This window comes from Rhincodon typus, chromosome 6 (genome assembly GCF_021869965.1).
Source record: "Rhincodon typus isolate 14 chromosome 6, sRhiTyp1.1, whole genome shotgun sequence".
NCBI classification, from domain to species: domain Eukaryota; kingdom Metazoa; phylum Chordata; class Chondrichthyes; order Orectolobiformes; family Rhincodontidae; genus Rhincodon; species Rhincodon typus.
Window position 1 is genome coordinate 7,105,020 of NC_063337.1, and position 21,615 is coordinate 7,126,634.

At 41.1% G+C, this 21,615-nt stretch overlaps 1 protein-coding gene across 3 annotated transcripts in view; it reads right to left on the reverse strand.

Moving 5' to 3' along the window:
- LOC109939010 (serine/threonine-protein kinase PAK 1-like) overlaps positions 1-21,187 on the reverse strand; it is a 193,345-nt gene extending 172,158 nt beyond the window's left edge. For 2 of the 3 annotated variants that reach the window (XR_007262270.1, XM_048598040.1), the window contains exon 1: positions 21,002-21,187. The gene's annotated coding sequence lies outside the window, so the exon portion shown is untranslated. Of the gene's footprint in view, positions 1-20,835 lie in introns of all 3 variants that reach the window. The other variant, XR_007262272.1, reaches the window with a different exon arrangement.
- Positions 21,188-21,615: the final 428 nt, after the last annotated feature.

A 21,615-nucleotide genomic window follows, 5' to 3' on the forward strand; every position in this document is an offset into this window, starting at 1 on the left:
TTTGTTACCTGAAGTCTGGAGCATTGCAGTACTCTTGTGGTCAGCCATCAATTTTCTATCCTACAGTTTTCCATAACTCTGCTGCCCCATCGCAAACAACATTAGAACACTAGCATTAGCCAGACAATGTGGAAAACTGCTTAGGTATGTCCTGTACACGAAAAGCAGGACAAATCCAACCCAACCAGCCCAGTCTACTCTTGTTGGAAGGTGCCATTGGCCACTATTGAACAGCATTTGCTTAGCAAAAATGCACTGACAGTTTGGGTTCCACCAGGGCCACTTAGCTCCTAACCTCAAAGTCTCAGCTAAAACATGGCCAAAACAAAAACAGGCAAGGAGAATGCAACTGCACTTGACATCAGGCCACATTTGACCAAGAGTGGCATCACAGTATCCTAGCAAAACCAGAGAGTCAGTGAGAATCAGGGGGAAAAAATCTCTCCAATTGTATTCATATCTAGCAAAAAGGTGGTTGTGTTGTTGGAGGCCAGCCATCTCACCTCCAGGGTATCTCTGTGCATGGGTTCCTTGGAGTGGTGTCCAAACCCCAACCATATACAGCTTCTTCAACAACCTTCTTAAGCCAAAGGCTAATAATGTTTGCTGTTGATTGCATAGTTTTCAGCATCATTTGCAATCCTCAGATACTGAAGCAGTCAATGACCAAATGCAGCAAGACCTGGACAATATCCATGTTTGTGCTGACAAGTAACACTCACACTACAGAAATGCCAGGCAACGACCACAGAGAATCATCCCTTGACATTCAACAGTGTTACCATCACAGAATCTCCATTACCAACATACTGTGGGTTACCATTAGTCCAGTTGAATTTCTGGTCAACCATACAAATACAGTGGCCACAAATGCAGGTCAGCAGCTAGGAATACTGCAGCAAGTCACTCACTTCCTGACTCCCCAAAGTCTTATCACCATCTACAAAGGCACAAGTCAGGAGTGTGATGGATTACTACCCACTTTCCCGGATAAGAGCAGCTCCAAAAAACACTCAAGAGGCTTGACATAATCCAGGACAAAGCAGCCCACTTGATTGAGGTTAGCCCTGATACCCTACATTGTCAAACAGAGAAAGATACTACAGACATTTAGAAAAATTCCAAATTAGGAAATATAAATCAGCAAGCTGCAAAATAATGGAATTGAGCTTGTGTGAAGAGACCCGAAACAATTAGTGCTAAAGTGAAAAAATTACCATCTCTTTCTTTTAAAAAGGAGTCTGGGATATAACAACTTGCATCTCAGTATGTATGAGATGTATATTGATACGACAAAAACTACCTACTACACTGTCAAATAAAACCGTTAAGACCACAATATGCAGGAGCAGAAAGTAGGCCATTTGGCTCATCAAGTACACTCCATCATTCAATGAAATCATCCCTATAACCTTTGATTCCCTTACTGATTAAAACGTTTTGGAGGAAGGATCACAGGACCCAAAACGTTAACTCTGCTTTCTCTCCACAGATGCTGCCAGATCCGCTGAGATTTTCCAGCAATTGCTGTTTTTGTTTCAGATTTCTGATTAAAAAACATTTCTCTCAGTCTTGAATATACTTAACAATCAGCCTCAACAGTCCTCTGTGGTGAAGAATTCCACATGTTCACTTCCTTCAGGAAAAAAAATCCTTGTCATTAGTCTTGAATGGACGACGTTTACTCAGATTATGCCTGCTGGTCCTAGACTCTCACAAAGTGAAACAATTTATCCACATCTACCTCATCAACCCTGCCTAAGAACCTTAGATGTTTCAGTAAGATCTCTTCTTGCTCGCCTAAACACTGAAGAATGCAAGCCTAAAATACTTGACCTTTCATCATCAGAATATTCCTCGCCACATGGATACTTGTTTTTTTTTTAAAAAATACATCAGCAAGAATCTACTTTTGTTTTTACAGAATGCTCTCCTCAAACACCATGTGATAAAATGAAAGATTTTATTCTCCTAAAGTTGCACTTTGTGGATTTTGACTTGTGTAACACTTTGCAGTTCTAGGTCGACTCCTGGTAACAGTTGTACTGAGTGTAGTTTCAGGTGATGATAAATCAATTATTTTTAATATTGAGCGCTTCAAACAAGACAAGTACAATTTCTGATTATTACATGAATATGACAGCAGTGCAGTCTCTTCAGTGCTTCAACTAATGCACAAACTACAGCAAAAGGCACTGTACATACAAGGAAAAAAGGAAAAAAAAATTGGCTTACTTGGATTTCTAGAAGATGTGTGAAAAGGTAACAAAAAAGGCTTTGTGGCAAAATATTTGCTTGTGTAGAGGAGCAGTTAGCTAATTGGAGCAAAAATAGGGAGAAGTCGGTCATTTGCTACTGAAGTGAAGTGACACAGAGGTCAGTACTGGAGCTTCAAAAAGGGATTGAAAGGACAAATGTATGTTGCTACATTTACTGATGTGGTAGAAGAGTTAAAAGAGTTAGTTATGAACAGGACATAAAAGGAGTCTGCAAAGTGAGTCAACAAAAATTTAGGAGATGAAATACCATGTTGAAAATTGTGAACCTGCCCTCTTTAGCAGGAAGACGGTATATTATTTAAATGGAGAGAGAATGTAGTACAGAGAGGTATGGGCATCCTGGAATATCAACTGCAAAAAAAAAGTTACTACATGCATACAGCAAGCAATTAGGAAGGCAGATAAATGACAATGATTCATTCAAGAGGTAGCAAAGTTTTGCTGCAGTTGTACAGGGCGATCAGACCACTTCTGGGGAACTATGCAGAGTTTGGTATCATTTATAAAATAATATAATTGCATTAGAACTAGTGCAAAGATCCAATGTGACTGATTCTTGGGTTGAAGGGGTTACTTATGAGAAAAGATTAGACATGGTTGGGTCTATATCCATTGGGGTTAAAAAGGATAGTTAGTTTAACGAACTTGTTCGGACATGTTATGACACACATCCAGGGCAGGTGGGATTTGAAGTGGCCTCTGAGTCGGACATGATTTAAGACACAGTCTGTTTATCTTTAGACTCACTGCCATTGCATCACAAGATGATCACACTGAAACATAAGATCTTGAGGGTACTTGACAGGGTGGATGCTGAAAGCTTCCTCTTGTGGGGGATCTAGAACGGAGGGAAATAATTTAAAAGATTTAAAGACAGTGATAAGAATTTTTTTTAAAAAGAAAAACAAATCTCAGCAGGTCATTAACCTCTTCCCTAGACAGCAGTGGAGGCAAGGTCAAAGAAGTATTAAAATATAAAAAAAAATTCAATGATAGATTCTTGACTGATTCCATTGTCAGTCAAGAATCTAAGCATATAAAGGAGGAAAGCATTGGCTACAATCAGATCAGTCTTTTTCTTACCAAAGTGCAGAGCAGACAGCAGGGCTGAAAAGGTTACGCTTGCTCCTAATTCATACGTTCACATGGAAATGCCAACAAAATCATTCCTTGACAAAACTGGTCAATGACAAGATTCTTTCTTCACAAAGAACAAAAGCTGTTTTTCAGTGTTATGTGCTGTACTGTCCGTGGAATCAGAAATAGGAAGGTTTAGGTGCAAACGCTTCGCACAGAAACTGGACACATTGTGACAGCATAAAACCAATTGCAGATTTAAGCAAAAGAACAATTCCTATAATAATTAACACTGTCTCACCAGCTTGATACAGACCAGTGATCACTACAGATTGGGCAATAAACTCTGATGGTGATTAATACAAAAGATAGCTTTCTGACAGCCAGTTTCTACCTGTCTCGACTCAGTGAAATAGCGAAGAAAACTACAAAGATATTGCAATACCACTATTACATCATCCAAAATCAAAACTGGCTTCTCGAAAGAGAAATTATTCTCTGACAATCACATATCTTTGATGTCACCAAGACCACTGATCCACATACGACATTGCCTATTTCTGCACTGGTCTCAACTCCTTCATAGCTGAAGCCCTCTTCCAGGCCGTTCTTTCCTTTGAGCTTGACTAGTCCGACAGTCTAGGGCAACTTCCCATATTCCAACTTCCATAAACCTAAAATCATCTAGAAGCCTGCTCTCCATGTCATAATTAACACCAAGTCCCATTCACCAATCAGCTCTGTGCTTAATGAGCTACTGCCTCCTACTCAAACAAAGGGAGAGAAAGTAAACTGAGGGAAAGCTACAGGTAACATTTAAAAAAGCGGACTAAGAATTTCTTAAAATAAATAAAACAGGATAGCGAGGGGGGCTAACAGTGAACATTGGGCTTTAGAGAGTGAGGCTAGGAAAGTAATAATGGGGAGCCAAGAAATGTCAGGAATTTAACAAATCTTCACTGCGAAGGTTACAAACAGCATCCCAAACACACTAAATATTGAAGGTGCTAAAGGCAGGGCTGGAAATAGGAAGAGAAGCAGGAAATAAACAGTAAATATTACCAGAGCAAAAGCTAATGGGACTAAAGGCCAGTAAGTCCCCTGGGCTTGATGGGTTGCATTCTAGGATTATAAAGGAAGTAGCTATAGACATAGAAGATTACTACCAAAGCATTAACTAAGAATGCTTAGCTTCTGGAAAAGTTGCAGAGCATTGGAAAACTGCCAATGCAACAACCTGATTCAAAAAAAGGAGGGAGCCAAACAAAGGTAACTCTAGGCCGGTTAGCTTAACATCTGTGATTGGGAAACGTAAAAGCATTTAGAAACCACAATATAACCGTGCAGAGTTGACACAGCATTATGAAGGGGAAATCATGCCGAACAAATTTACTACAATTCTTTGAGGAAGTAACAAGCAAGGTAAATAAAAGGGGAAAAAAGATGTCATACATTTGGATGTCCAAAAAAAAAAAAAAAAAATCCTTAAAGTATTCCAATTACCTAATAAGAGCTCATGGTGGTGGGGCTGGTGTAAGCATGGAGAGGATTAGCTAACTAATAGAAGACAGTCAGTTGAGACAAAGGGCATTTTCAGGATGGCAACCTGGGACGGCATGGTGGCTCCGTGGTTAGCACTACTGCCTCACAGCGCTAGGAACCTGGGTTCAATTCCACCCTCGGGCGACTGTCTGTGTGAAGTTCGCACATTCTCCCCATGTCTGCGTGGGTTTCCTCCGGGTGCTCCAGTTTCCTCCCACAGTCCAAAGCTGTGCAGGTTAGGTGGATTGGCTATGCTAAGTTTCCCATAGTGTTCAGAGATGTGTAGATTAGTTGGGTTATAGGGGGATGGGCCTGGGTGGTATGTCCGAGGGACGGCGTGGGCTTGTTGGGCTGAAGGGCCCGTTTCCACACTGTAGGGATTCTATGATTCTATAAACCTGCAACTAGTGTAATGAAACAGGGGTCACTGCTGGGACCACAATAGTGCACACTATTCATTACAAAATACTTGGCTATAGTACATTTACTTACATAATGCACATTTGTGGATGACACAAACATAGGTGAGAAGGCAACTAGTAAGGATGACAGAGTCTTCATGGGGATATAGACCGATTAAAGGCAGGATGAGCAAGTGAATAGAAATGTGGCTGATGGAATATAGTGTAGGAAAGTGTAGGTTAATGCACTTTGGCAGGAAGAATAGAAGAGATGAATATTACTGTAATGGTGAAAGACTGCAGGAAGCTACAACACAGAGGGATTTAGGGATCACAAAAAGCTAGCATCCACGTTCAGCTGGTAGCAGGGAAAGCAAATGGATTGTTGGCCTTTATTTCAAAGAGAATGGAGTATATATTAAAAAAAGGAGGGCTTGCTAAAAGTAAACAAGGCACTGGTCAACCCAGGGTTGAAATATTGTGAACAGTTCTGATCCACTCATCTAAGGAAAGTTATCCTGGCATTGGAGAGGTCTAGTGGTAGTGTAACTCTCTACCTACAGTCCTACAGTCCCAGGTTCAACCCCCATCCACTCCAGATGTATCATAACATTTCTGAATAGATTGATTTAAACAATACCTGCACTACCTCTAGTGCCAGTACAGAGAAGGTTCACTAAGTTGATCAAGGATACGGAGTAGTCTTCTTCTGAGGTGAGGTTGAATAATTCGTTTCCCCTTGTGGGAGAGTAACGAATCAGAGGGCATTATCTCAGAGTAAGGAGTCACCAATTTAAGACAAAGATGAGGAGGAATTGTGTCTCTCAGAGGGTGGTGAATCTGTGAAATTCTTTATGCAGAGGGCTGATGAAGCTGGGTTCATATTGCATTCCAGGTTGAGATAGACAGATTTTTAATCAGTAAGGGAATTAAAAGGTTATGGGGAAAAAAGGCAGCAAAGCAGAGAGGAGGATCATCAGATCAGCCATGGTCTCACTGAATGGCTCACTGGACTCCACAGGCCAAATGGCCTACTCCTGCTCCTACATCTTACCGTCCTACAACACTTCACTTTTAAATTTCTCATCCTGGATTTCAAATTCCTCTATGGCCTTGTCCCTCTCACTCTAGTTTCACTCCCAAGTGAAGAACATTTTGAAATATCAGAATCCTGGTATTTCAGGTATTCCAAATTTTTATTGGTCTTTGGAAGGTCGCTGCAGACTCGATGGTCCAAACGGCCTCTATCTGCATTGTAGGGATTCTAAGCATGATTCATAGTCTCCTGAGTACACAGATGCCAGTCTTCAGATACAAGAAACAGCTGGATGCAGTAGATACCACAAAAGGTAATAGGCCTCACAATATTCTGGCAACAGTATCGAAGACATGTGCTCCAGAACCTGCCATGCCCCTAGAGCTGTTCCAGTATAACTCAACACAAGCATCTGGTTGGTAATGTTGAAAATTATCCAGGTATATCCTGTCCACAAAACATAGGACAAATCCAACCTGGCCAATTATTCTGCCATCAGTATATTTTCTACCACTGACAGAAAAGATTACTAGTGATTTAATAAAGAAACTACCGTCAAGTGTAATTAGGGGTAGGCAATAAATGCTGGCTGAGCCAGAAACATGTAAACCCCATGAACGAAATAGATAAATGCAAACTGTATTGAGAACTTTCAATACATGCTTGAAATACACATAGCTTTGTTAGAAGAGGAACTAAGTCTTTCTCCACGCCATTGGGTGTTATGTGAACAGGTGTCCTATTTTGTTTCATAGTGTTCTTCACTGAATAGTTTACTAAATTAATAGTGCTACATAAATACAAGTTGTTGTTATTCTCCTCAAGGGATAGTGAAATGGTTACTCTTACATGTGTGATCTTCAACAGGCCACTTGGACAATAATGCATCAGTATCCTGAAGTATTGATAGATTTTTTTTAAAAATGTTTAATCCAAAACTTTGTTAAGAAAAGGACTGTTACAGAAAAATTGCAGATAAATATTGAGCCAGTGCTTGGCAAAGTCCTGTGTGAAACCAATGGAATGTTGCACATTGAAGTTATCAGGGAAACTTCAAACAGGGAGAGACTGAACAAAACGAGATAGCAAATGGGAGTGACATCTCTCCCCTCTAAACACAAAGCTAGCTCTTGCAGACATGGTCTGTTTCACCCTTCAGAAGTATGCAAGGAAAGGGCCCTTCAGAAATATGCAAGGAAAGGGTTTAAAAAGCCAGTTTCACTCTACAGTGTCAAAACAGTGTAGAGCTGGAGGAACACAGCAGGTCAGGCAGCAGAGGAGTAGGAAAGTCGACGTTTCAGGTTGGGACCCTTCTTCAGGGCTGGGGTGAGGGAAGGTAGGTGGGATGGTGATAGATGGATGCGGGTAGGGGGTGGTGGGGATGGTGAACTAGTGAGACTGGATAGAAACCTTTCTAAATTAACCTTATTACAACCAACTGACGGAAATTAACACAGTGTGGGTATCTTGTCTAGAACTGCAACAAGTTGAGAAGATACACGAGTGAGAACTAAGTACATTATTTTTCATCTTTTAAAGCGTATATCATTTTAGACGTTATTTCATTCACTGGTTTAGGAATTTAACAATATAAAATACTTCAATTTAGGGAGGGTATAACGTGAAAACATTTGTTTTTCTCCGATTAAGGTGGCCTACGGAGCTCAACTACAGTTTTAACGTATGGCTCCTATGCACTAAAAGAACACTCAAAAACAGTAAGAACATACATTTGATTTGGAGGAAGGTAACTGCAACTTTAATCAAGGACTCAATGTAATTACAACAAAATTCAACTCACTGCACCTACACATGAAGTTCATTATACAAACCTTCAACCCCTACCTTTGCATCAAAGTATAACGGAGACATGGTTAATTGAGGCGTACAAGAGGTCATTGGACAATTATTTTTATCCAAATAATGTGCAAGGATATGGAGTAAAAAGCAGGAGATGGCCACTAGGTAATGATGCTCATTTAAAGGAGCCAGCATGGGGATGATGCACCAAATAGCCTCTTTCAAATAGCCACTGTAACACTTCTGTAATTCAAACTATGAGGTTTCAACTGAGATAGCAATAAAAAATAAGCTAAATGGCAATGAAGTAAATAATTTTAGAAAATGCACACATTTAGGCATCAATTCACTGCAACACAGATTGCTGTCATCTCCTCCAATAACTACTCGCAGTCCAAACTAACCATGGTGATACAAGTTAGTCAATGCGTTTACTCCTGCCACAAGAGAAAAGAGTTTATCAAACGTTTTCATCAAGACAATGGCCCTTTAAAAATTTATCAAGTTACCCAGACAGACACAGAGCCAAGAGGGCAGGCGCTGCCATCATTAAAACCTTATGAATTATTAATTTTCACAAACAAGACAGGAGCCATAATCAGCCAGTTCAGAGAGAATGCAAAACAGGCAATGAAAGCTGCTGACACTGCATGATAGTCAAGATAGCCTTTAAACCTGAAGGAGGGTAATTCCTGTTTGTAGCTTTTAGGCAGGAACACAATTTGCAAACTAGACCACAATAATATTGCAGTCGCTTGTTACATACAAAAAGAACTTGATAACATCAGGTAATGCTGTGGAATTGGAATTGGGAGGGGAGAAGAAAGATTTGGAAAATGCAAGTGAATGGTTGTTAGCAGCAAGAGGGAAGGCAGTAATTTGTGTGTACATCTTTTGCATTACCAGCTTTTAAAAGACTGACAATGGTGTTATGTATGCATGTGTGCGGGGCGGGGGAAAGGAGGGTTGACAGATGGAGGGACAATGCTGACCATAAGATAGCAAGAGGTAGGAGCAGAAATAGACCATTTGATCTGAAGTGCCGTTCTATTAGATCACGACTATCTCAGTCCTCAACTCCACTCTCTCGTCTTCTCCCCAGATACCCGATTCTCTTACTGATTAAAAGTTGGTCTATTTCAGCCTTGAATATAGCTACAGACACTGCTCGACAGCTCTTTGCAGTAAAGGATTCCACAGGTTAATCATTACCCTCACGAGAAGAAAATCCTCTTGGTCACTGTTTTTAAGAGAGACAGTAACAGATTCTGGTCCTAGTCTTTCCCACAAAAGGGAAACAATCTTTTCACATGTGCACTATCAAGACTCCAAAGAACCTTGTAAAAGGTTACCTTTCATTCGGAATTCCAATGAGTCCAATTGACTCAACCTCATGAGACAATCCCTCCATACCTGGGATAAACCTAGTGAACCTTCTTTGGATCCGTCTCCAGTGCCAGTACATTTTTGTTTAGACAACAGGACCAAAATTATGTAGAGTATTCTAGATATGGTCTAACTAGTGCCTTGTTTAAAGTTAGCAAGATTTCCCCATACAACATTGGCCATTAATTCAAAGACAACATTCCATTTGCCTTCGCTATTACCTGCTGAACTTGCATGCAAGCTTGCGGTGATTCATACACAAGAACTCCTAATCCTTTTGTGCTGCAGGCTTTCTCCATTTAAAGCAGTATTCAGCCCCTCTATTCTTTCTGCCAAAGTTCATAACCTCATTTTCCCACATTATATTCCATCTGCCAATATTTTGCCTACTCACTTAACCTGTCTATATCCCTCTGCAGAATCTGTGTGTCATCCTCATTACTTGCCTTCCCACCAGTTTTTTTTTCCCCATCATCCACAAATAATGTGGTTTTACATTCTTTTGCCTCAAAGTCATTAACATAAATAATTGTGGCCCCAGCACTGAACCCCATGACACTCCACTAATTAATTGTCATCCTGAAAATGCCCCCTTATCCCAAATCTGCTTTCTATTAAATTAGTCAACCTTCTATTCATAGTAATAAATTTTCTCCAACACCATGGGAACTTATTAAGTAATCGTACTTGTGGCACCTTGGTCTTTTGTAAATCCAAATATATTATGTTATTGGTTCCGCTTTATATATCCTCTTATTATCTCTTCAAAAGAATTCTAATAAATTTGTCAGGCATGATATCCCTTTCATGAAGTCATACTGACTCTGCTTTATTGTATTATGTTGTTCTAAAATGTTCTGATATCATGTCATTTATAACAACATCGATCACTGAGAAAATGCTAGAGTCCAAGTCAATTGGCCTATAGTTACTTGTTTTTGGGTGTCCTTTTGAATGAAGGTGTTACACTGGCAGGTTTCCAATCCTCTGAGCCTTTTCAGAATCCAAGGACTCAATATATCCACAATCTCTATAGCTATTTTCTTTAATATACTAGAAGACAACCTATCAGGGTCCAGGGTCTTAAATCAGCATTGGGCCCCAGTAATTTTCTCTAATGATATTTATTTGATTTATTTCCTCCAAATCCTCTTCACCCCTTGATCTGGTGTTTTTTGAATGTTTTTAATATCTTCTACTGTGAAGACTGACGCAAAGCATTTATTCAATTCCTTGCCCTGTTCCTGGTTCCCCATTGTTTCTACAGCCTCATTTTCTAGAGGGCATCAGTTCACTTTGGGCCTGTCTCCTTTTTTTTTAAAATACTTTTAAAGGTAGCTCTTGTCTATTTCTATTTTCTCAGTCTGCACTCTATTTCTTGGTTATCTTTCGATTGGAAAAATTTTATAAGCAATCCTCTAGCTTACCACTAATCTTTGCCACATTGAATGTTTTTTCCTTCAATTTGATACTATCCTGGATTTCCTTGGTTAACCATTGTTGGTTTAAAATCGGCTCCCTAGAATTCTTCTTCCTCACTGTGATAGAGCTTCATTGTGAGTTACAAATTATTTTCTTAAAATATCTGAAAGAAAGGTAGAGGAAGTTTAATAATGAGAAAGTGGGCTTTGTAAGAACACATTAGTTTTGTCCCCCCAGTCCTTTTCTACTTATTTTAGGTTTCAGTTGGGATCTCTGACAAGTACTTGCAGTTGGTTGACCATGGGGAGGTCATATTTAGCCAGAAGAAAAGAAAGGCATTTATTTGGTGACTTTCCTGACCTCACGTCCCACAGCACTTTACAACCAATGAAGTACTTGAGAAGTAGTTACTGATGTGGGAAATCAGCAAGTTTCCACAAACAGCAATGAAATATTGACCAGATAATTCGAGTGGCAAGGTAACAGGGATAGGATTGGGTGGCGGGGGCGGGGGGGTGGTGGGGGAGGCAGGTCTGGGTGGGACACTCTTTGGAGGGTGGGTGTGGACACAATACGCCGAATGGCCTGCTTCCACACAGTGTAGGGATTCTAGAAATATGTTTCAGTCACGTGGGTTAAGAGATTGGCTATGATGCTTACGGGAAAAAAAACACCCCTGCTTTTCCACAAAATAGTGCCATGGGATCTTTAATTCCACATCTCATGCCAGAAATAAAACCTTGAGGAGTGCAGCACTGGGGTAGTTCAGTAGTGGCATGTCAGGCACTTGAAACCATAGCCCTCTGACTCAGAAAAAAAAAAGTGTGGTATCACCAAACCCCCGTGGTTTATACCATACCAGCTCACCCCTGCCATGAAAATTTGCCAGATGCAATCAAATTTGACCACCGGGGAGCTGTGGCTTAAAAATGGCATGTTCCAACAGCCAAATACTATCAAATCTAGTCAAATTACTTTTTGGCTATTTATGGCAAACTCCACACTTTGCAACCTGCTGGTACAAAACCTCCAAATGACACTGATGCAAAACAAAAGTCTGCAGTTCTGAGGCACCATCTGTGGCCACAGGACAAGAAAAGGAATGGCTAAATCTTTGATCACCCTGGCAGTCAATAATACATGATAATGGAGATGTTGTCTAATCATACCCATCAATCTCTTTCAGCTAGTATACAAGGACTGACAGGAGGAGAGGAAAATTCCTACTGGTCAAGAACTTTGGAAACAATAGGTTTGCAGTACATAATACTTACCACATGTCATGAATCAGTGGTCATATGCTGTAATGTAAAATATTATTCTCTGGAAGAAATCCAGTTTTCATTAATCTTTCCACAGCATCTGTCTCATATTGATGGCTTGTTCATTGAAATCATGTTTCCACACATTTTAAATTTACCCTCCAAGCATAGGATAAGTCCTCTGGTTCTACTGTTTTGGACAAGATGAAACAGCTTACAAGTCAAATTTCTTCCCAAGCTTCCTGGAACACACCTACTTTTATTACAACACTACACGTGGATTGCAAAAATACACTTCAAGTGAGTACACTGGACTACTTCACGATGTGCTTCTTTCATATTATTCTGGATTGAGAATTAGTCCCACCAGCAGTAACAGTTTGATAAAAGCTGCAACTTAGAGTCTTAAACAATATCTCTAGCCACAATACATATTTGGAAAGTCAGTCATGATTGTACGGTTGGATGTTTTACAAACAATCAGAATACTGAAATGTTATTCATTATCTTTTACTGAAACCCAGTAGACAGCAGTGGGGGAGGACAGACTTGTTGGTTATCATGGCCGAGATTTTAACAAAACCACTGTTGGCGAGTCTGGTGACTCAAGTGAAATGTTACACAACTCCTATCAGTACTTGAAGACTATTTGATTCTAATGATTTCCAGCCTTCCTCCAATACCCAACATAATAAAAACACTTGAACAAGACAGTCATCTGATGGTGTCAGCTGAGGCTGGGTGGGTAGCACTCACACCTCTAAGTCAGAAGGTTGAGGGTTCAGGCACCACTCCAGAGATTTTAATGTAAAATCAAAGCTGACGCTCAGTAGGTCCAGAGGGAGCACAACACTGTTAGAAGCGCTGCCTTTCAGACAAGTTGTTAATCACAGGCCTCACCTCTCAAGCAGATGTAAAACATCCTAGGACAGTACACAAAGAGAACTAGGGGACTTCCCCTCGTGCCCAGTTCAATATTTATCCATCATGTGACATTAGTGAACAAAATTATCTGCTCATTGTGTCTGTGTGTAAGTTGGATGCCAGATTTCCAGCATTACGCGAGACACTGTGCTGTGTCTATGACAAAGCCAATTTTGTATCCAACTTACAAACTCACTGTGGATCTTATGTGACCTTACCTTCTGGACTGGCCTATGAGGGATCTTGTCAAATGCCTTCGTAAAGTCCATGTAGTCAACATCCACTGCCCACAATCTGTCCAACAATCTTTGATGAATTTCTGCAGCATATCTTGTAGATGGTACACTCTGCTGCCACTGAATGTTGGTGGTGGAGGGAGCAATGCCAAGCAAGTCACCTGCTTTGTCGTAGATGATGTCAAGCTCGAGTGTTTTGGAGCTGCCTCCATCCAGGCAAGTGGGGAGTATTCCATCACATTCCTGACTTGTGCCTTCTGGTGGACAGGCTTTGGGGAGTCAGGAGGACAGTTACTCACCACAGTATTCCTAGCTTCTGACCTGCTCTTGTAGTCAATGTAAGAAGATATGTTAGACAATATATTTGATGCAGAGGGTTGTTAGAGTATGGAATGCCTAACCACGTTAATGAAAGCACAGACCGCTGCATCTTTGAAGGGAAATTTGATAAATCATCAAAATAAAGCAACATACCATGGATATGGCAAAAAAGAAAATCAGCCAAGTCTTTGTTCCAACAAAAGAACTGGCATGTATATGATGGACCGAATGGCTCATATCCGCACTGCAGGCTTCTATTACTCAGCACGGAGCAAGTATTTGGAGCTTTGTAGCCAGCCTGGGAGAAGTGCTAGTGGTTACCATTTTGTTTTACTGGCAAAAGCAGGGTAGTAGTTTCATGCTGCACAAGTTGGAAGTGAATTAAAAGCACCAAAGAATCACTAACAGCTTCAAAACACCTGATGCATTTTATTCTCATGCTCTATCATTAACAAAAAGGTAGACAAAGTCCTGGGTGCTTAGCAACGACATGGCAACTCTAAAAACCAACACCAGTCTTGGGTCCCAACTCCTGACCTTCCTGGTTAAAAGGAAAACTAAAACAAGTGGCAAACCTCACTAGTTGACAAACCACTCTATAAAGTGGATACCTAATCTCTAATTATTAGTTTAAAGCATATTGCTGAACTTGACAAAAGAATGAAGCTTCATATGCCACTGCTGAAAGAAACTCAAATACAACCGTGTCAATGCAAGTGTCCAGACAGGAAAATCATTCAGCAGCATAGCTGAAATATAGCATTCAAAGTAGATGCATTTTTGCCCTTTTCATTCGAACATGATAATAATAGATGGCAAATTGCAAACCAACCTTCTATCCACTAACCCCATCTATACTTCGTGTTGACTCAGGAAAGCAACCAACATAGTGAAAGACCTCTCCCAACCTGTTTTCCACCCTCTTCCATCTGGAAGATATAAAAGTTTGAATACATGTATGAACAGATTCAAGAACAGCTTCTCCCCTGCTGTTATCAGGTTTTTGAACAGACCTCTCAAAATCTTAATGTTGATCTCTCTCTGCACTTTCAACACTATGTTCTGCACTGTTCTGCTACCATGATGCACTTTGTATGGTACGAGCTGCCTGTAGAGCACACAAAACAAGACTTTTCACTGTATCACATGTGACAACAATAAATCAAACTCAAACTCAAACTGAATTACATCCAAAAGCAAATACTGGAGCAAAATAATAACATCAGAAAGACACGAGTGGTTAGTCAGGCTCCCTAGTTACTTCATTAGAAGACAAACCAAAATTCAGGTGGCACTAATCAATTCTAAGTTTGTAGAAAGCTGAAAATAACAATAGAGATAACACCACAAATGACAAGTAGTAAAAATAATGTTTATGATTTCTATCAGTTTTGCACGTGCACATCAAGGCATTGCAGAGGAGATTTATCGTAAGATGTAGGTGCAGAAGTAGGACATACAGCACTCTGTCTGCTCCTGCATTGAGTGAGATCATGGCTGACCTCATAACCCTCAACTTCACTTTCCTGCTTTTACCCCATAACCCTGCATTCCCTTACTGATTAAAAAAAGTTTTACTTCAGCCTTGAATCTACTTAAAGACAGCATCAACAGCCTTCAAGTAGAGCATTCCACCGATTTGCTACCTTCAAAAGAAATTCCTCCTCGTTTCAGTTTTAAATGGGCAACCCCTTATTCTAAGGTAATACCCTCTGGTCCTAGACTGTCCATCAAGGAGAAGTGATCTCTGCATCTACTCTGTCAAGATCCCCTAAGAATTTTGTTTGTCTCAATGAGGTTTCCTCTCATTTTTTTAAAATTGCAACTAGTACAAGACCAACCTACTCAACCTCTCCTTATAAGTCAGTCCCTCCATACCCGAGATCAACCTGGTGAATCTTCTTCGGACTGCCTCCCATACACAACTCGTATCAATCCTTGAAGACTATTTGGTTCTAATGATTTCCAGCCTTCCTCCAATACCCAACATAACAAAAACACTTGAACAAGACAGTCATCTGATGGTGTCAGCTGAGGCTGGGTGGGTAGCACTCACACCTCTAAGTCAGAAGGTTGAGGGTTTAGGCACCACTCTAGAGATTTTAATGCAAAATCAAAGCTGACACTCAGTACGTCCAGAGGGAGCACAACACTGTTAGAAGCGCTGCCTTTCCAAGATATCAGACCAAAATTGTGCCCAATATTCTAAATGTGGTCTAACTACTATCTTGTACAGTTTTAGCAAACCTCTATTTTTATACTCCATTCCCTTTGAAACAAACGCCAACATTCCATTTGCCTTCCCTATTATCCGCTGAACTCATACAGTAGCTTTTTTGATTCACGGATGACGACTCCCAAATTTCTGGTCGGTAGCTTTCCGCAGTCTTTCCCATTTAAATAACACTCAGCTCCTCTGTTTCCTGCCAAAAGCTCAATCCCACATTATACTCCATCTGCCAAGTTTTTTTTTGCCTACTTCCTTAACCCGGGTCATATCCCTCTACTGAATCGGTGTGTCATCACTACTCGCCTTCCCATATATTTCTGGGTCATTTGCAAACTTAGCTATAGCACGTTCACTTTCCTCAGTCATAATAGATATTGTAAATAACTGTGGTCCCACTAATCCCTGATACACCACTTGTTGCATGTTGCCACCCTGAAAATGCTCCCCATATCTCAACTGTCATCAATTAGCCAATCCTCTCTCCAGACAAATAGACTCCCTCAAACATCATGATCTCTTAAGTCAGCTAATGTGTGGTACATTATGAAACGCCTTCTGAAAAGCTAAATATATTACATCCACTACTTCCCTTTTATCTATTTTGCTTGTCCTCTTCAATGAATTCTAGTAAATTTGTCAAGCGTGAAGTAGGCTGACTCTTCTTAATCATATGTACTCCTAAATAATCCACTATCATTTTCCCTCAAGAACAGATGTTAAACTAATTGGTCTATAGTGACTTGTTCTTGTCTTCTTCCTCTTTAGAAGGGAAGTGTTATATTGTCAGTTTTCCAATCCTTTGGGATTTTTCCAGAATCTAAGGATTCCTGGAAGATTAAAATCAGTGCATCCATTGTCTCTGCAGCTACTTTCTTTAATATCCTAAAGGTGCATCCCATCTTGGTCTGTGATTTTGCCTAATCTAGGTCTTTGCTGAGAGCCATGAAAGATTTTCTTAAACACCCACCATTGTTCCTCTACTGTCTTCACCGTTAAAACTTCTTTGATGTCAGGGATGATTAGTTTCATCCTTTTGGGAACAGAGCAGGTTAAGAGAAACTTAAAATTTAAAAGATGAAAGGTTTTGTTCATAGGGGAGAACTTGCTTTCATTGGATAAGTAAGGGAAGAGGAGAAATTTTGTTTTGGAAAAAGAAAATTCTTCCCCTGTTACTTTCCTATTAGAAGCATTTTCTCCGACTATGAACAAAACCTTTCATGGCAATTGTCATCTCAAAATTTCTCTTAACCTTCTCTGCTCCCACATGACTAAAGCTGTTCATCCTGCCACCAATTCTTAGAATTCACTTCCCAGCAATATCAACTTTTATTTATACATTTTTTTAATGTCACTCTTAACATCATAAAACATTCTGAGATGGTTCACATGAGCATAAAACGATATTATGTATCATAAGGAAATAGGTTAGATGACTAAAACACGGTCAAAGAAGTCTGCTTTTGGTAGTGTCTGAAAGACAAAGTCTGAAGTGGGAAGAAATTTAGGAAGCCTTAGAGGTCAGGGTCCAGGCATCTGATGACGCAGCCACCTATGTAAAGAGGTTAAAAACAGTGATCGTCACGATATCAGAATCGGAAAGGTTCAGAAATCTTGAGTATTCACGGACCGGGAGGAGAATGCAGAGGTAGGGACATGTGAGGAGTCCCTAGAGGGATTTGAAAACAAGGAAGAAATGTTAAAAACAGGATGTAATTTGACTGGAGGTGAGTCGATTTAGGTCAGTGAACGTAAATCAAAATAAAAATGCTGGAGAAACAAGACAGGTCTGGCAGAATCTCTGGATGGATGTTGCAGAGAGACAGACAGGGAAAAACAGAGCTAAGAAAGAAGTGAAGCAAAGTATTACGCAAACTAAAATGTTTAGCTGTTTCTCTCTCCACAGATATGCCAGACCTGCCGAGTTTCTTTCTGCATTTATTTCAGATTTCCCGGAGCCATAGTATTTTGCTTCTATTTTAGTGAACTTAAGATTGACAGGGGAATGCGACTTTCTGCAAGTTAACACATGAAAGCAGGATTTTCAGGGCACAGAAGATGAGAGACATGGCTTTGAGGTAGTCTCCTTATCTCCAGACTAGAAGACCCAGGTTCAAGTCACACCTGCTCCTGAGTTATTCTATAACATTACTGACCAGATTGATTAGAAAATATCCAAAATGTGGAAGACCAGCTAGCAGTGTGTTGAAATAAAAGTGTCTAGAAGTAACAAAGAAGGGATTTTACAGCATGTTGTGAAAAGGATGCTTCCTCATGGGAGAATCTAAATGTAATGGGTCACTGTTTAAAGATACAGGGTCACCATTTCATAACAGGATCATAGAATCCCTACAGTGTGGAAGCAGGCCATTCGCCCCATTGAGTCCACACTGACTCTCCGAAGCGCATCCCACCCACACCCAGCCACCTACCCTATCCCTGTGAGCCCACACACCCCTGGACACTATGGGCAATTTAGCATGGCCAAACACCTAGTCTGCACATCTTTAGACTGTGGGAGAATGTCTGTGTGGAGTTTGCACAATCGCCCAAGACTGAAATCGAGCCCGGGTTCCTGGCGCTGTGAACCAGCAGTGCCACTGTGCCACTCATTTAAGACAGAGTCAAAGAGAAATATTTCTCTTTGAGTCACAGGTTTTTTGGAACTCTCTTCATTTAAAAACTGTAGAAGCAGAGCATTTGAAACTTTTTAAGACAGACATGGATAAGATTCTTGCTAAGGACAGGGGTGAGACATTATTGGGGATAGGTTGGAAGGTGGAGTAGTCATTGTGAATGGCACAGCAGACATGCAGTGCTGAGTGGCATACTCCTGCTCCTAACCTGTAGGTTTGCATGTAAAGTCATTAAGGGTCTCAGTAACTGAGGAGTTGAAACAGTGACCACATTGAGCAATATCACAAAGATTGAAATCAGTGGTCCAAGCAATGACTGTACAGTGGAAGCAGACTAAATGGCAACTTTCAAAGTTGAATTGGATAAACACTTCAAGGGTAAAATGTGCAAGGCTTCAGGAATCGAACAGGGAAGTGAGACTAGTCAGATAGCCTTTTAAAAGAGGTGAATAGCTCCCTTTTGTGGCGTATGACAATGGAGACAAACTCATCTAGACTGTGCTCAAATCAAAAGAAGCAAATTATTTAAAGGGACAAAGTAGAGAGGGAGGAATTATCTGAAGAAGGGTCTTGACCTGAAATGTCAACTTTCCTGCTCCTCTGATGCTGCCGGACCTGCTATGTTCCTCTAGCTCCACACTGTGTTATCTCTGACTCCAGCATCTGCAGTTCTTGCTATCTCCTAGATTTACACAGGATATCTGGTCGGCGTGGACAAGTTGGACCAAAAGGTCTGTTTCCGTGCTGTGTATCTCCGTGACTCTAAGTGAACCTTGCTGAAATGAATGAGATTTGGCAGGAGGGCATATAAGAGAAGCAGCTCCGTTATCTGTCACAATAGGAAGGAATCACCAGCCCACCCTCCCCCACTGCATCAATAATGCAAAGTGGCAGACAATTAAGTAACTGCAAAATCTGGACTTGCATATTTGCCATAACAATGCCTCCATCTGAAGAATTCAAGACTGTAAAACAAGTGACAAAAGGGACATTATTTTGTAGTTTCATTCATCAGGAAAAGAAGAATGGCTAAAAGACAGGCAAACAGTCTGAACAATGAGACATTTCAAGTAGGGCTTTATCCTGAAAATGTTCTTAATACAGTGCATTGTGAAGATGCTCTCCACTTATGACATTCAAAATCAAAGTGGTGGGGGACACAAATGGATGAGGTACCATAATATACAGTACAGAAACGTGTCTGGAACCAGAGTATCATCAATAAATAACAGTCACATCAGAAGGAGTTTTACTTTCCAACTACAAAAAGAAGGGCTCAGCAAATCAAAAAACCACAATCAGCACTCTGGAACAGACCTTAATATGGAAGCCAGCAATATATTTGAAAACAAGTATTTAGTCCAAAAATATTACACCAAGAAACTAATTGTAACCTCATAATTCAATTATGCGCATCAGAAGAAAAATATAAAAGGATCTGGAAGTCACCACCCAAGAGTGTGGCAGAAGCAGATTGAAATTGTGTATTTCAAAAGGGAATGGGTTAGTATCTGAAGAGGAATAATTTGCAAGGCTATTTTGGTAAAGGCAGGAGAGGGAGAACAGGCTGAATAGCCTACTTCTACGCTATATCTATTCTATCATGCCACAAACGTAAACAGTATCATTTCAACGGGACTTGGGACAGGCAACAAAGCTGTTAGATGAAAAACATGCAATCAAGGAGATAATGCAAAATCTTTTATCAACCACTGGTTAGGTTGGGCTGGGCTAGGGTACTCTAGGACTAGAGAATGGGCTAGGAATGCTACCAAATGAGTGAATCTTGTTCTGCGAAGTAATTGGAGAAGCTGTGATTGCACGCCTATGTAGAGGAGGCTAGCTGAGATATGAAAGAGGGAATCAAAATTATGAAAAAAAGTTTTTAACTGAGTCAATAAGGAGAAGGTGCTTCCAGTGGTAAGAATGATCACTGAACATGAGACACATTTGACAGCGGAAAATTGAACAAAAAGAGAAAACGATGAAAGCATTTATTACCTAAAACTAGAAAGAAAACAAAGATAAATTCCCGAATGGAGTGAGCTAAAAGAAAAGGGCCGCATGGAAACAGCAGGGAAATCAAGACAAATTGGCTAACTCCACCGAAGGGCTAGTACGGGAGGACTGGGCGGAACGGCAAGGGTTTTCAGAAGCACGACATTCTACTCGCGGCCCGCGCGCCGTTTCCATAGTGATGGTCGCCAAGAAACGGGTAAGGGGGAAAGGAGTGGATGAGTCCGCGCGCGGTTGCCCCGGTGACGGTTGCCAGGAGCGCGCCGTTACCCTGGCGACGGCTCCCAGGGAGCGCGCGGTTGTCCTGGAGACGGTCGCCAGCAGGCGCGAGGCGGGGCCGGTTCGCCAACGTCGCTTGGTTGGACGGTTCGAATCTGTCGTTCGAAGTCAGTTAGGGTGAAGGAGGAGGAGGGGAGCGGAAAAACACGTTCCTCACCTCCCGCCGCCCGCTGACGAGAAGCTGGGCAAGTGGGCTCGTTCGCTTCCAAATTTATTCTCTCGCGATGTCGCTGTGATCCCGGCCTGGTTTGTTCTTGCGCTCTGTTTCTATCCTTCCCTCCCCACTGCCCAGTGCTGGATGCTGCTCCTCTCGTTGTCAGGCCGGCCGGCTCAACCTAACCTGCCTAGGTCCGCCCCACGTGTTCCTGCTTCCTATTGGTCCCGACGACCCCGACGCCGGCTTCAATTGGCTGTAACACACGTCAATCAAAAACCATCCCCGCCCCCTCGCCACGCAGGTTTGATTGACGAGTGGACCGGAAGTGGCTTCGCTTCATGATCTCAGTGCATTACATCATTGCAGTTTCTTAAAGGGCCAGGGCAGTGGGTGTGTTTTGAAATTATTCCTCTCTGCAAGGATTTAGGCTAATAGCAGAATGCTGCAGGTGCTGACATTCGCTACCATCTCTAGGAAAATTCGCCAAAGATCCTGCAACTGCACTTTCAAGACCCACAAAAATACCAAAGAACTGCAGGTGAGAGATAGTAGGAACTGCAGATGCTGGAGAATCCGAGATAACAAGGTGCAGGGCTGGATGAACACAGCAGGCC